At 44.6% G+C, this 15575-nt stretch overlaps 1 protein-coding gene across 5 annotated transcripts in view; it reads right to left on the bottom strand.

Annotated features, from left to right (window-relative positions):
- LOC114669944 (zinc finger protein 717-like) overlaps positions 1 to 12757 on the bottom strand; it is a 32002-nt gene extending 19245 nt beyond the window's left edge. For 3 of the 5 annotated variants that reach the window (XM_077939282.1, XM_077939273.1, XM_077939261.1), the window contains exons 1-2: positions 12676 to 12757; positions 5260 to 5643 (exon numbers count right to left, since the gene is read on the bottom strand). The gene's annotated coding sequence lies outside the window, so the exon portion shown is untranslated. Of the gene's footprint in view, positions 1 to 5259; positions 5644 to 11086; positions 11331 to 12675 lie in introns of those variants that run through there. The other 2 variants (XR_013395538.1, XM_077939270.1) reach the window with 2 other exon arrangements.
- Positions 12758 to 15575: the final 2818 nt, after the last annotated feature.

The raw sequence follows: 15575 nt of genomic DNA on the forward strand, positions 1-15575 counted from the left end.
AAATGGAGGCTGCAGTGGGCCGAGGTTGTGCCACTGCACTCCAGCCTGGACAACAGAGTGAGACTCTGTCTTAAAAAAAAAAAAAAAAAAAAAAAAAAAAAAAAAAAAAAGGAAAAGAAAAAAGGATATTCAGGACTTGAACTCAACTCTGGATCAAGTGGACCAAATAGATATCTACAGAACTCCCCACCCCAAAACAACAGAATATATATTATTCTCAGTGTCACACGGCACTTACTCTAAAAGTGGCCACATAATTAGAAGTAAAATACTCCTCAGCAAATGCAAAAGAACTGAAATTACAACAGTGTGTCAGACCACAGTGTAATCAAATTAGAACTCAGGATTAAGAAACTCAAAACCACACAACTACATGGAAATTGAACAACCTGCTCCTGAAAGATTCCTGGACAAATAATGAAATTAAGGCAGAAATCAAGAAGTTATTTGAAACCAATGAGAACAAAGAGACAACATACCAGAATCTCTGGGACACAGCTAAAGCAGTGTTAAGAGGGAAATTTATAGCCCTAAATGCCCACATCAGAAAGCTAGAAAGATCTCAAATCAACACCCTAACATCCCACTTAAAAGAACTAGAGAAGCAAGAGCAAACAAACCCAAAAGCTAGCAGAAGACAAGAAATAACTAAGATCAGAGTACAACTGAAGGAGAGAGAGACATGAAAAACCCTTCAAAAAAATCAATGAATCCAGGAGCTGGTTTTTTGAAAAGATTAACAAAATAGATAGACCATTAGTTAAACTAACACAGAAGAAAAGAGAGAAGAATCAAATGGACACAATAAAAAAAGATAAAGGGGATATCACCACTGATCCCACAGAAATACAAACCACCATCAGAGAATACTATAAACACTTCTATACAAATCAACTAGAAAATCTAGAAGAAATTGGTAAATTCCTGGACACATACACCCTCCCAACACTAAACCAAGAAGAAGTTGAATCCCTGAATAGACCAACAGCAAGTTCTGAAATTGAGACAGTAACAAATCACCTATCAAGCAAAAAAGCCCAGGACCAGATGGATTCACAGCTGAATTCTACCACAGGTACAAAAAATCGGTAACGTTCCTTCAGAAACTGTTTCAAACAATTGAAAAAGAGGGACTCTTCCCTAACTCATTTTATGAGGCTAGCATCATCCTGATGCTAAAACCTGGCAGAGACACAACAAAAAAAGAAAATTTCAGGCTAATATCCCTGATGAACATTGATGCAAATATCCTCAATAAAATCCTGGCAAACTGACTACAGCAGCACATCAAAAAGCTTATCCACCACGATCAAGTCGGGTTCATCCCTGGGATGCAAGGCTGGTTCAACACATGCAAATCAATAAATGTAATCCATCACATAAACATAACCAGTGACAAAAACCACATGATTATCTCAAAAGATGCAGAAAAGGCCTTCAATAAAATTCAACATCCCTTCATGTTAAAAACTCTCAATAAACTACAAATTGATGGAACATATCTCAAAATAATAAGAACTATTTATGACAAACCCACACCCAATATCATACTGAATGGGCAAAAGCTGGAAGCATTCAAACTGGCACAAGACACGGATGCCCTCTCTCACTACTCCCATTCAACACAGTATTGGGAGTTCTGGCCAGGGCAATCAGACAAGAGAAAGAAATAAAGGGTATTCAAAGAGGAAGAGAGTAAGTCAAATTGTCTATTCATGGATTGTATTTAGAAAACCTATTTTTAGAAAACTCAAAAGCTTCTTAAAGCTTCTTAAGCTGATAAGCAACTTAAGGTCTCAGGATACAAAATGAATGTGCAGAACTCACAAGCATTCCTATACGCCAACAATAGACAAGCAGAGAGCCAAATCATGAATGATTTCCCATTCACAAATACTACAAGGAGAATAAAATACCTAGGAATACAGCTAAAAAGGGACATGAAAGACCTCTTCAAGGAAAACTACAAACCACTGCTCAAGGAAATCAGAGAGGACACAAACAAATGGACAAACCTTCCATCCTCATGAATAGGAAGAATCAGTATCACAAAAATGGCCATACTGCCCAAAGTAATTTATAGATTCAATGCTATTCCCATCAAACTACCATGGGCATTCTTCACATAATTAGAAAAAAAGACTTTGAATTTCAAATGGAATCAAAGCAATACAACCTTGTTTTACTGTGCTTCACTTTACTAGGATTGACAGATACTGAGTTTTCCACAAATTGAAGGTTTTTAGCAACCGTGTAGGGAAGTCTATCAGCACCATTTTTTAACAGCATGTACTCATTTCATCTCACAATATTTAAAGATTTTTTACTGTTATGATATCCATTATGGTGATCTGTGATCAGTACTGTTTTCTTTTCTTTTCTTTTTTTTTTTTTTTTTTTGAGATTGAGTCCAAGCTGGAGTGTAGTGGCACAATCTCGGCTCACTGTAACCTCTGCCTCTGGGTTCAAGCTATTCTCCTGCCTCAGCCCCCCAAGTAGCTGGGACTATGGGCACCCACCACCATGCTCAGCTAATTTTTGTATGTAGAGATGGGGTTGTACCATGTTGCCCAGGCTGGTCTCGAACCCCTGACCTCAGGTGATCCACCCACCTCGACCTCCCAAAGTGCTGGGATTAGAGGCGTGAGCCACCGTGTCCAGCCAATGTGATGAGTGCTTTTTGATGTCACTATTATAATTGTTTGAGTGGAGGGTGCTACAAATCACTCTCATATAAAACAACAAACCTAAGTGATGAATGTTGTCCATGTTCTGACTGCTCCATGGACTGGCCATTCCCCTGCCTCTCTCTCCCTTCAACTCCCTGATTCCCTGTGTAGCAGGATGAGCCACAGACAAAACTCCTGAGACACCAAGTTAAAGAAGGAAGGGATTTATTCGGCCAGGGGCATCAGCAAGACTCCTGTCTCAAGAGCTGAGCTCCCTGAGTGAGCAGTTCCTGTCCCTTTTAAGGGCTCACAACTCTAAGGGGGTGCATGTGAGGGGGTCGTGATTGAGCAAGCAGGGGGGTACACGGGGGTACATGACTGGGGGCTGCAGGCACTGGTAATTAGATTGGAACAAAACAGGACAGGGATTTTCACAGTGCATTTCTATACGATGTCTGTAATCTATAGTTAGGTCAGGGGTCGATCTTTAACTACCAGGCCCAGAGTGTGGCGCCGGGCCGTCTGCCTGTGGATTTTATTTCTGCCTTTTAGTTTTTACTTCTTCTTTCTTTGGAGGCAGAAATTGGGCATAAGATGATATGAGGGGTGGTCTCCTCCCTTATTCCCCTCTTTTGAGACTCTCACTCATTTTATTAGTGGGAGTTCTCACTTTCATTTTTACTACCTATGTCTTCTTGCAAGACAGATCAATAGTGATTCATACAGTACACTTGTACTGAAGCATTTTGGTGAACTAAGGTAGCGATGAAGCTTTTTACCATTTGAAGAAGTACAGGTAACAAACAAGGGAGCAGTAGGCAGACTCCTATTATTATTATAACTCCTATTATAAGAGTTTTAAATCCTCCTAGCACTGGGAACATGGCCCCAGGATCAAATCCATGCCACATTTGCATGGGCACATGTGCCAGTTTTATCATATCTCTAATTATGTCTTCAACTACTTGCCCTCAATCATCTATTTGTAGACAGCAATTAGTAAGGCTAAATTTCCCACAGACCCCTCCTTCAGCTGCTAGCAAGTAGTCAAGAGCCAATCTATTTTGACAGCATTTCTCATCTGAGTTTCTTGATGGGCCAGAATAGTCAACGCTCTGCCAGTTTTATTAGTGATTATTTCTAAGACAGTTTGTAACCATATGATTTGGTTGATCATGTAAATGGGGGTCCAGTATCCTCATGAGCCATCTTGTGCCTAAGTAGCAGGCCTATAATACTGTATGATTCTCTCAGGGGGCCATTCATCACCTTTCCAATTTCCTATAGCTATGCTTCTCTTTTCGTGGGAAACACAGACAGGGAAACCTAGGAGTTCGCCTGTTTTCATGGGCAGTAGGAAGAAAGATGGTTTAATAGTGCCAATAACACAACTGCCTGCCCACTGGTCAGGTAATTTGGCATAAGCTTTATGCCCACATATCCAATATAATCCAGTGGGGGCTGTCCAGTCCTGGTAGGACTCTGGGTGGGTCCACACGGTTTGGAACTTTGGGAATTTGCTAAATGAATTCCTCTCTGTTTGATTTGAACTCCACCAAGTGACTGTTTTTGTGGTATCACTATACAGTTTCTGTCTCAGACAACTAAGTCATCCTACGGGGTCAGTAAATTCTTCTCCTTATCTAGCTGTGCAATATTGTGCAATAATTGAGGCTTTTAGGACCTAGACATTATCAGGGTGATTCTTTTGAGCTGGGAATTCATCAGGAACTGGGTCAGTAGGTACTAATTCTTGGGCTTCCTATGGCCATTGATCTCCCATTATAGTTCCTCCACATACATAACATGAAGTGACACTGAGAGACTGTGCTACATGCTCAGCTAATTGCAAAAACAAATTTCTTGTTTTTCCTGGAATTTCTGGTATTGGTACTTTTAGTTCATCAGAAAATGTTTGAAACACTGGTTCAGGAGAGCGTCTGTAAACGAGAGCGTTTGTAAACTTCTCCTCGAACCAAGCTATTTACTTGAGGATCCAGTCCAGCCCCATTGATTCCTAAGGTCACACACTCTCCTTTTTTCCAGTAAGGATCAAGGGGATTGGTTATTACTAGCTCTAAGGGGTTACATTGTCCTTTAGTAAAGAAGGGCCATTTTTTCCTTTCTGAAGGTGGACTAGATCCTTTTCACTTTTTATCCAAGTGGACTAAATGACACATGACCAGTATCCGCATTCATTTCCACACAGTCCTAATTCACGACAAATGTACTTATTTTCAGTCATATAGCCTTTTTCCCAACTAAAAGAGCCACATTCCCTTCCTAACTTACTGCTATTAATGACAGCATAGAAATCAAATTTCAAGATTATGAGTTTGGGCACCCCTTTTTTCTGTTCTGGCTAATACTTTACTTGTATCACTTATGAGTCCTCACCAGTCTTCAGTCCTTAATCTTATTTCAAAAACTGTGGACATGGGAAACTCAGAAGGGTCATAACACACATCCAGTCAGTCGTTTCCTGGGCTACATACCTTGTACTGTCATTATATAAACATGTTCCTTTTAAAGTTCCTAGGCATTCATAGTAACTATAGAACAGAAAGATTGTTTTAACTTGTTGCCTTACCTCAGTAACCTGATGTATACACTGAGAGCAGTCCTCCGTGCAGGGAAAATCAGTGGAAGTTTTTACTATACAAGTCCAAATTATAAGGAAAATGAGTCCTACATTGATTCTCCTCATGCTTCTGCCATGCGTAGACCAGTCAGCTTCCAGGTGTGACTGGAGCAGGGTTTGCCGTCCTCCTCAGAGTCACTTTGCAGGAGTTGTCCAGGCTCGGTTTTGCCTCCTAGGTTTCATCAGCTGCAGGTCTCACATGGCTGTGGTGGATCCAGGCTGGGATTCCTTCTACCTTTACAGCCATGGTGGTGGTCAGAATGACAGTCTGAGGTCCTTTCCACCATGGCCTCAAAGGGGCTACATTCCAGTCCTTGATCCACACATGATCACCTGGAGAGAAAGGGTGAACTGGGGAGAATAACTTGATGGACACCTCTCATTTACCTAAGTTGGGATTGTTTGTGTAATTTTTCCTAAAGCCTGTAGCTGTCGCTGTAATTCAACTTCACCTAACTCGGGAAGTGCCTGGAAGCTCCCGTAGTATAGGAGGAGACCTATGATACAGTATTTCATAAGGGGGAGTATCCTGTTTTCTTAGAAAGAGTGCATCTAATTTTAAACAATACCATAGGAAGGACCTGTATCCACTTTAATCCTGTTTCCTGACATACTTTCCCTAAACTATTTTTGATGGTCCAATTCATTCGCTCCACCTTTCCAGAACTCTGAGGTCGGTAGGCATATAGCTTCCAAGTGATTCCTAATGCCTTTGCTGTCTTCTGTACCAAGTCAGCCACAAACGCCAGCCTGTTATCTGAGCTGATTCATAAGGGCAGTCCAAACCTAGGAATAAGATCTCAGAGAAGCACACAGGTTACCTCATAGGCCTTTTCAGTTCGTGTGGGATAAGCCTCCACCCACCCAGAGTAAGTACACATAAGAACCAGCAAATACTTGTGACCTCCACATTTCGACATTTCTGTGAAATCCAATTGAAGATCCTCAAAAGGAGCCGCTCCATAAGCTTGTATACTGGGTGGAATGCTGGGGCCTTGCCTCACATTGTGCTGTTGGCAAGTAACACACAGTTGTGCTACTGCTTTGGCAAGGGCTGGCAAGTGTGAGACATAGAAGTACCGGTCTAACAATTTTTCAAGTGACTCTTGACCTAGATAATTGGTTTCATGCACAGCCAATATGATTGGGGCTCCTAGCAACTGCAGCACAGCTACCCTAGCATCTGGCAGTCTGATCCATCCTCCTTTTATTACTTGCCCCCCTTCTGCTTGGAAGAAATCTTTTTCTTCCTTAGAATAGGTAGATACCAGGTCAGGTGTTTGAGGGAGTAAGGGGGCTACTACCGATACCTGGTAAGGGGTAGATGCTGCTTTTCGAGCTTCTGAATCAGCTCGAGAGTGTCCTAAGGTCACTGAGGTGGAGGCTTGCTGGTGTCCCCTGCAGTGCATGACTGCCACCTTCTGAGGTTTCCACACTGCCTCTAATAATTGTAGAATTTCTTTTTGATATTTTATGTCCTTTCCCCCAGAGTTTAACAGACCCTTTTCCTTATAAAATACTCCATGCACTTGGAGGGTTAGAAAGGCATCTCAAGAGTCAGTGTAGATGTTTACAGTCTTACCTTCACTGAGTTCTACAGCCTGAGTTAGAGCTCAGCTTTCTGGGCTGAAGTGCCCTGTGGCAACGGTTTGGCTTCAATGACAACATCCAAAGTTACCACTGCATATCCTGCACATCTTTCCCCTTGTGCGTTAATGAAGCTGCTCCCATCCACGTATAACTCTCAGTCTACTGATGCCCATGGCTGGTCCTGAAGGTCAGGTCTGCTAGAATAGACTGAGTCCAACACCTCTATACAGTTATGCTCAACAGGGCTCTCTGATACTGGGAGCAGGGTGGCAGGATTTAGGGTGTTACAGACTTCAATAGTTACGCGGGGAATTTCACACAGCAAGCTGTGGTACTTGGTTAATCTAGCATTTGTTAGCCAATGATGTCCTCTGGTATTCATCAAAGTTACCACAGCATGGGGGGCCTTTATATTCAGGTTTTGCCCAAGGGTTAGTTCATCTGCTTCTTGTGCTAACAGGGCTGTTGCTGCCAGGGCCCTTAGAGATGGGGGCCAGCCTTTGGAAACCCCATCTAGTTGTTTGAGAGATAGGCCACTGGCCTTGGCCAGGACCCCACAGTCTGGGTTAAAATTCCAACTGCCATTTGTTATCTTTCTGATACATAAAGTGTAAAGGGCTTTGTCAAATCTGGTAGTCCTAGGGCTGGGGCCGACATAAGTTTTTCCTTTAACTTACAAAAGACTTGCTGTTGTAGAGGCCCCCATTCAAAAGGCTCCCGGTCGCCCCCCTTTGTAACCCAGTACGAAGGTTTGGCTAGTACTGCAAAGTTTGGAATCCATAATCTGCAAAACCACAACTCCTAGGAATTCCTTTACTTGCCTTCTGTTTTTAGGTTCTGGTAGGTTGCAGATGACCTGCTTTCTTTCGGACCCCAGGCTGTGCTCCCCTTTCTGAATAGTGAATCCCAGGTAGCATACCTGCTGTCTGCAGATCTGAGCTTTCTTCTTGGACACCTTATACCCACAGTCCTCCAGGTGCTGAAGCTGGGCTTCAGTCCCTTTTGCACACCCGACTGCCGTGGAGTGTCCTGGCAGAAGGTCGTCCACGTACAGAAGCAAGACACAGCCTAGGTCTTTAGCAGGAAACTTTTGCAGGTCTTGAGCCAGGGCCTCCCCAAAGATAGTAGGGGAGTTCTTGAACCCTTGGGGAAGTCAGGTCCAAGTGTACTGAGTAGTGACACCTGACTCTGGATCTTCCCACTGAAAGCAAATGGCTTCTGGTTCTCAGGAGCTATTTTGATGCTAAAGAAGGCATCTATTAAGTCCAGACAGGTAAACCAGCTGTCCTCAGCCAGCAGCAGTCCTAACAATGTGTAAGGGTTAGGAACTGTTGGGTGCAGAGTCACTGTAGCTTGGTTGACCAAGAGCAAGTCCTGTACTGATCTGTAGTCCTTGGTCCCTGGCTTAGGGACAGGCAGGAAGAGGGTGTTCCATGGAGACTGGCAAGGAACTATAATTCCATAGGCTTTCAAGCACCTGAGATGAACCTGGATTCCTTTGAGAGTTTCTCTGGGAACTGGATACTGCTTTTGTCTAATTGGTTGGGCCCCAGGCTTAACTTCTATGAGTACGGGGGTTTGGTTGACTACCAGTCCCAGAGGATTATCCTCTGCCCATACTCGGGGCCATCGCTTAGCTAGAGCTGGTTTTATCTCTTGGCCTGGCTCAGTTAGAAAAAGTCTCCATTCTTCTTCCTGGGGGACCGTAAGGGCCATGATAACTCCTGTTCCCGGTAACTTTAGCTGTAAAGAGCCCTGTTTTGTAAAGGAGATGGTGAATCTCAGCCTGCTAAACAAATCTCTTCCCAGCAAGGGCAAGGGACAGTCAGACATGTACAAGAACTGGTGAACTATCTCATGTCCCCCATCCAAGCAGGTCCTTGGTAAACAGAAAGCCTGCTTAGTGGAAACTCCCATTGCTCCAATTATATCAATGGTTTTCTTGGATAAGGTGGCAACTGAGGTGGTCACTACTGAATGTTCAGCACCAGTATCAACCAAAAACTTAATGTCCTTGCCCCCAACTGTAATCCTGAATGCGGGCTCCTTGGGGGCACTTCAGCCCGGTCCCCTTCAGTCCAATAACCCTTCAGCCACACTGAACAAAGCTCCGTCGTCTTTATCTGAGGTCTTTTGTTCTGAACCACCTTGCTTTTCCTTCAGTTGGGGACACTTACTTTTCCAGTGTCCTATTTCCTTACAATAGGCGCATTGGTTATGTTGCAAGCATGGGTAATTAGACTGGGTATTCCTCCCAGAACCCCTCTTCCCTCTCCTTTCAGGGGAATTCCCTTAATGGCCGTGGCCAGTAAGTCGGCGTTTCGCCTAGCCTGGCATTAGCCTTCCTTACGGCTTTCTCTGCGGCTTGTTGCATCTCTATTCACAAACACTTGATTGGCTATTTCCAGTAACTGTGAGGTATTCATACCCACAAACCCAGCCTGTTTCTGCAATTTTCTCCTGATATCTTCCACACTTTGACTAAGGCCATGTTAATCATGCGCTGATTTTCAGGGCTATCTGGATCAAAAGGAGTGTACATACGGTAAGCCTCACAGTCTTTCATAGAATTGCACTAGACTCTCCTCTTTTCCTTGGATGACCTCAGAGACCACTACATTTGTAGCCTTTTCAGCCCCTTTCTTTAGACCTTCTATTAATGCCTCAGGGTACCACCTTAGCCTCTCCATGTCTGGTCCCTTGTTCGGGTCCCATTGGGGGTCTATTTCTGGCAGTTGAATTCTTATATATTCTTGGGGGTTTTGGTAATCGACTGGGATGTGCTCCTCTAGCCACTTAGTTGCCACCTGGAGCACCCTTCGCCTTTCATCTGCATTAAAGAGGTACGTGAGCAGCTGGTGGCAATCAGCCCAAGCAGGATTATGAGTCTGCGTAATAGTTTGGAGCAAGTCAATTAAAGGTTGAAGCTTTTCAGTGTAAGATGGAGTATTGTTTTTCCAATTGAGAAGGTCAGCAGAGATGAAAGGTTGATACACAAAGGCACGCCTTTCCACCATGTGACCATCCTCATCTACCCCAGTATATCACTGCCCTCTCAGGGGTATTTTATTTGCTGTCTTGGGCCATAAGCAAGCTGCCAAGGGATGAGTTTCTCCCACGGCTTCACTTCCTCTCTTGTCTACTCTGGGTGGTCTAGGGGTGTGGTTATCTGGTGGAGGTGTAAGTGCTGTGGGCTCAGGGATGGGAGAGCCCTTCCTCCCAACAAGGAGGGGGTATTGCTGGTACCAATTCCTGCCACAATTCTTCTGGTGTTGGGTTGGACAGGACTTTTGGGGCCAACTTCCCTCAGCGGGTGGAGCAAGAACCTTCCTTAACTGTCCCTTTGCTACTAGTACTGCTGCTGCCTGTCCTCTTAACCACTGTGGGGGGGTCTAAAACTAGCTGTAACCAAGAATCTATATGTGGGAACTGATCTGGGTACCCTGGCTTACAGGCTACCCTGTGCCATACCTTCAAGACAAGGGATCTGTCCAGGCATCCTTCTGATGGCCAAGCCACCTCTAATGCTGGCCAGTCTATCTCACACAAAGTTCTAAGTTTTCCTGGTGTCATGGTGACTCCATAGTCTCCCTTAAATCCTTTTTTGAAGTTTTTCAACATAGTTCCTAGTGGGGTGGGCTTACTTTGTGCCTGACCCATGTTTCCTCGAGACAAAACACCATGCTCACACCACACGCACACCACAAAACAAAGGGTAAAAAGGGCACACACACACTTTTACAGTTTACACCAAACCAGAACCAAAACCAAAATCAGAGTATCAGGAAATCTAAGCCAGGTCAAAACCAAAACCAAAGTATCAAGCAATCCAAGTCAAGTCAAAAACAAAAACCAAAGTGCTGGTACATGCACACTGTGGGTGATCAGGCCACGCTTCCACTCAAATGGAGTAGACAAGTTCCCAAGACCAGTCCTGTCAAGCAATTTAAACCAAGTCAAAACCAAAATGAAAGTGCCGATAAAGGCACACCGTGGGTGATCAGGCCATGTTTCCACTAAATAGAGTGGGCAAGTTCCTAAGACCAGTCCTGTCAAGCAATTCAAACCAAGTCAAAACCAAAACCAAAACCAAAACCAAACCTAAGTGCCAATAAAGGCATGCCGTGGGTGATCAGGCCACACTTCCACTCAAAAGGAGTGGGCAAGTTCTCAAGACTAGTCTTACCAAGTTTCAGATGTCCAGACTCCAAGTACTAGTTCCTCCCTGGTGTTCAGCCATTGCGTTGATCCTCCATGGGGGCCTGTCACACACTGCTCTGGCAAGGTGTCCCAGTGGGGCAAACGCCTACCCAGGAGTGCTCAGGATCCGTGTCACTCAGGCTGATCAGAGTCCCCTGCAGGGATGTTCCACAGGGCAGGCTTAAGCCGCCCAAGGAGCTGCCTCGACTATCCGCCAATCACCTTGTTTCCTGGTCAGGGAACCAAGAAATGTAGCAGGACGAGCAACAGACAAAACTCCTCAGACACCGAGTTAAAGAAGGAAGGCGTTTATTTAGCCGAGGGCATCAGCAAGACTCCTGTCTCAAGAGCCGAGCTCCCGGAGTGAGCAATTCCTGTCCCTTTCAAGGGCTCACAACTCTAAGGGGGTGCATGTGAGGGGGTTGTGATTGATTAAGCAAGCAGGGGGTATGTGACTGGGGGCTGCATGCACCAGTAATTAGATCGGAACAAAACAGGATGGGATTTTCACAGTGCATTTCTATATAATGTCTGTAATCTATAGATAACATAACCCTTAGGTCAGGAGTCAATATTTACCAGGCCCAGGGTGTGGTGGCAGGCTGTCTGCCTGTGGATTTCATTTCTGCCTTTTAGTTTTTACTTGTTCTTTCTTTGGAGGCAGAAATTGGGCATAAGACGATATGAGGGGGTGGTCTCCTCACCTGAGTCACAAAAACATTAAAATTAGGCCAATTAATAACCGTATAATGGTCTCTAAGTGTTCAAGTAAAAAGAAGAGTCGCACATCTCTCACTTTACATCAAAAACCAGAGATAATTAAGTTTACTGAGGGATGCATGTCAAAAACAGAGGCCAAAAGTTAGGCCTCTTGCACCACTTAGCCAAGTTGTGAGTGCAATGAGAAAGGAAATACGCTATTCCAGTGAACAAACGAGTACAGGAAAGTGAAACAGTTTTATTGCTGATACAGGTAAAGAGTGAGTGGTCTGGATACAAGTCTCTTCAGCTCTATAAAGACCAAGAGAGATGAAGAAATTGCAGAAGATACCAGCAAGAAGTTGGTTCGTGAGGTTCAAGGAACAAAACTGTCTCCATAACATAAAAATGCAAGGTGAAGCAGCAAATGCTGATGGAAAAGTTTTAGCAAGTGACCCAGATCTAGCTAAAATCATACATTTAGGTGACTACACTGAACAGCAGATTTTCAGTGTAAACAGTTTAACACTGGAGGATTTCCTTCCTTCCTAGGGAGACCCGCCAGCTCCCAGCCCTCAATATCCCTTCCATCTCCGGTGGACCCTGGCCGCGCCCTCTTGGAACCCTCTTCTGAGACCAGAGGCCACATCTGCCCACCGGGGGAGCACAGCCTCGGACGCAGCCAGGGACAGCACAACCCCAGTCGCCCCGCACTTCAGCCCCACATCTATGCTTTAGGCCCGGCGGCCTCAAATCCGCCCCTTTGCCTGCTCCAACCAAGGGAGCTCAGTACGCCCACCCACGAACCCCCAAGGCTGGTGGTCTCCCCTTCCGCCTTCGCAACCAACTTCAGGGACGCCCAACCCCACCCCAGACCTGCGGAGTAGTCCAGAGAGCTGCAGGGTTCAAATTTACCAGGAGCGACGGCGGAGTGGGGCAGGGCATGCGCGGAAGGAACCCGGAAGCTCTTTTCCCTTGGTCCTGTGCTGGTGGCGTCATTGGAGAGAGACTACATTTCCCACGCGCCTCTGCGGTGTCCGACCCACCCAGGGAGGAAATGTGTTAACTTCAGGGAGTCAATTCTGCTGCAGTGTCCTGTGGCCTGAGGGTGAGGATTGCGCTCTCCATGGGACAGCAGGGTGGATTCCGCTTGTTTTTGTTTTGTTTTGAAGACGGAGTCTCGCTTAGTCCCCTGGTCTGGAGGGCAGTGGCGCAGTCTCGGTTCACTGCAACCTCCGCCTCCCGGGTTCAAGCGATTCTCGGGCCTCAACCTCTGTGGTGCTGGGACTACAGGCGCCCACCACCACGCCTGGCAAATTTTTGTATTTTTAGTAGAGACAGGAGTTCACTATGTTGGCCAGGCTGGTCTTGAACTCCTGACCTTGTGATCCACCTGCCTCAGCTTCCCAAAGTTCTGGGGTTACAGAAGTGAGCCACTGCTTCCAGCTGGATTCCGCGTCTTTATCAAACCCAGACTGGAACGCTGTGGGGAGGATGGAGAAGCGCCATGTGGGCGCAGCAGTGGGTGATATCCACCTTTAGCTACAGTTCTTTTTGTTAGTGAAAGGTACTGCGGTTATGGAACCCACATCTGCTTTTTGCAGGTGCATCCCAAAGCATTAGAATTGTGTCTGTCTTGTACTTTAAATTTGTTGACAGACAGAAAATTAAGGTTAACACTGTTCGAACCTATTAAAAGATGTTTGTTCTCACCCAGTAAACTAATTTGTGAATCTTCAATGGGTCGTATTACACAGTTGGAAACACTGCTCTAGTATATAGACTACAATAAAACAGCAGGTTCATAGGATGGGTGCACTCCATAATCCTTATGCCAGTTTACACTCCAGCATCTGGTAATTATTTGCCCATGAACTCCAAAGTTTCATCCATCCAGCTATCAAATCTTTAGTTATTTGGTTTGAGTGTGTAAGTAAAACTATTATATATAAAGTTTCAGTGCCGCAAAAGAAATAGCACTCGAATATAAAATTTACTTTTTCTCAGCAAGGCAAGTTACTTCTATATAGAAGAGTGTGCCCTTACATATGGAACAATGGTGAGCGCACACTTGGACAAGGGAGGGGAAGGGGTTCTTAACCCTGACGCACGTGGCACCTGCTGCTGTGTTCTTCCCCTATTGGCTAGGATTAGACCGCACAGGCTAAACTAATTCCAACTGGCGAATTTAAAGAGAAGGATGGGGTGAGTGCGTTGGCAGGAGTCAGGGCAGAGCAGGTAGCAGATAATTGGAATGAGTTAGGGTGGAGCAGGTAATTGGGAAAAGGTTGCTTTATGAGGAAGTTTAAAAGTAGAAGACAAAGAATTGAACATACTGACATTCTTTGAAAAGAAATTTTGAGCTCATATCTAACAATCCCTCCCCTTGTACTTCCTTACAGCTTTGTTTTTAAACTTTTTTTTAACATGTCTTGGCTTGGTTGTTTTGCTTGATTTTTTAAAAAGAAAAAGCTTCTCTGGATAAGGTGGAGGATAGTTAAGGGAGGTTTTAGTAAGTGCCGTTTTTATGAGCCTCTGCATCTACCTATGGATGTGTGGTATGACACAGCACCCGACAAGAATAAGTACACCTAGTATGGCTGCGAGGGAAGTAAGAATTGGGGCTATAATTCCTTTCCATTTACCGAACTACTTCTTTTTCTTTTTTTTATTTTTTCTAGCCATCCTGTAAAGGGGTCATTTACCCCTGAGTTGCTGGCTAACTCATTGGACAGAGCAGTCAGACCTTGTAATGCCTTTGTTATACTTTTATTAGGGGCAGGGTTGTTTGGGATGAAGGTGTAACATTGAGTTTTAATTATGACACAAACTCCTGGTTTTGCTAATATGTCTAAGGCTATCCTATTTTCCCAAGCCATCTGGCTAGTAGCCCCTAATTCTTCAGCTGTTCCTTTAACAGCAGCTCTAATGTAGTTAATAAATCACTGTTGGTTGTAATAGATGTAGTTTATCCAATCTACATTTTTATTAACTGTCACCTACCAAAATATTGACTCAAATCCTGCAGCTATTTGATTTTGGGCTTCAAATGGATCCGTTATTCCTGGTGGGTCTTTAATTGTGTCTAGATGTGAGAGCCAAAAGACTTAGAAGGGGCTTTTCTCTCTTTAAGATGTCTTATTTTTCTTTCCTCTGGTTGATGAAATGCCAGGGCAAAAGGGATACCCAATTGGACTAAAGCACAACTGCCACTCCAGTTATTTGGCAGAGTATCCAGTAAAGGTCCACCACAACACCACCACACACCCGCTCAGGGATGAACAAGGGCCGACTGATAAGCTCTTGAAAATTATTAAGCTCACTGCATCCTTTCAGGTCTCCAAGGAATGCTAATTTTCCTGTCTGTCATGAGAGATGCGAAGTGAACTTAGTGTTGGGAGATGAAAGCTGGATGGCCCTCAGGAGCTGACCCACAGGGTGCTGGAGTTTGAGATATAGCAGAGGGAGAGCTTGGCACGACTTGTTACCCTAGGCTGTAGAATCTTGGAAAAGAGCTACCATGCAGCCCATGTCTGGTTTACTGGAGGGCCATCCTAGTGGAAAGGTGACAATTTGGGCCTCTGGCCTGCTGTGCACACAAGCATAAAAATTGCTTTTGTTTAACGTGTGGACAGAATATTTGATTCAGTGGCATTTACATTTTGGTATCCTGTCTCAATTGCCAAAGTTTGTTTTAAGTCTTTAACTTCTACCATCGCTATCTTGGTCTTGTCGTTATATGGAGAAGGAACAATGGTTCCATTGTGAGAGGTTTT

The sequence above is a fragment of the Macaca mulatta genome, chromosome 1 (genome assembly GCF_049350105.2).
Source record: "Macaca mulatta isolate MMU2019108-1 chromosome 1, T2T-MMU8v2.0, whole genome shotgun sequence".
NCBI classification, from domain to species: domain Eukaryota; kingdom Metazoa; phylum Chordata; class Mammalia; order Primates; family Cercopithecidae; genus Macaca; species Macaca mulatta.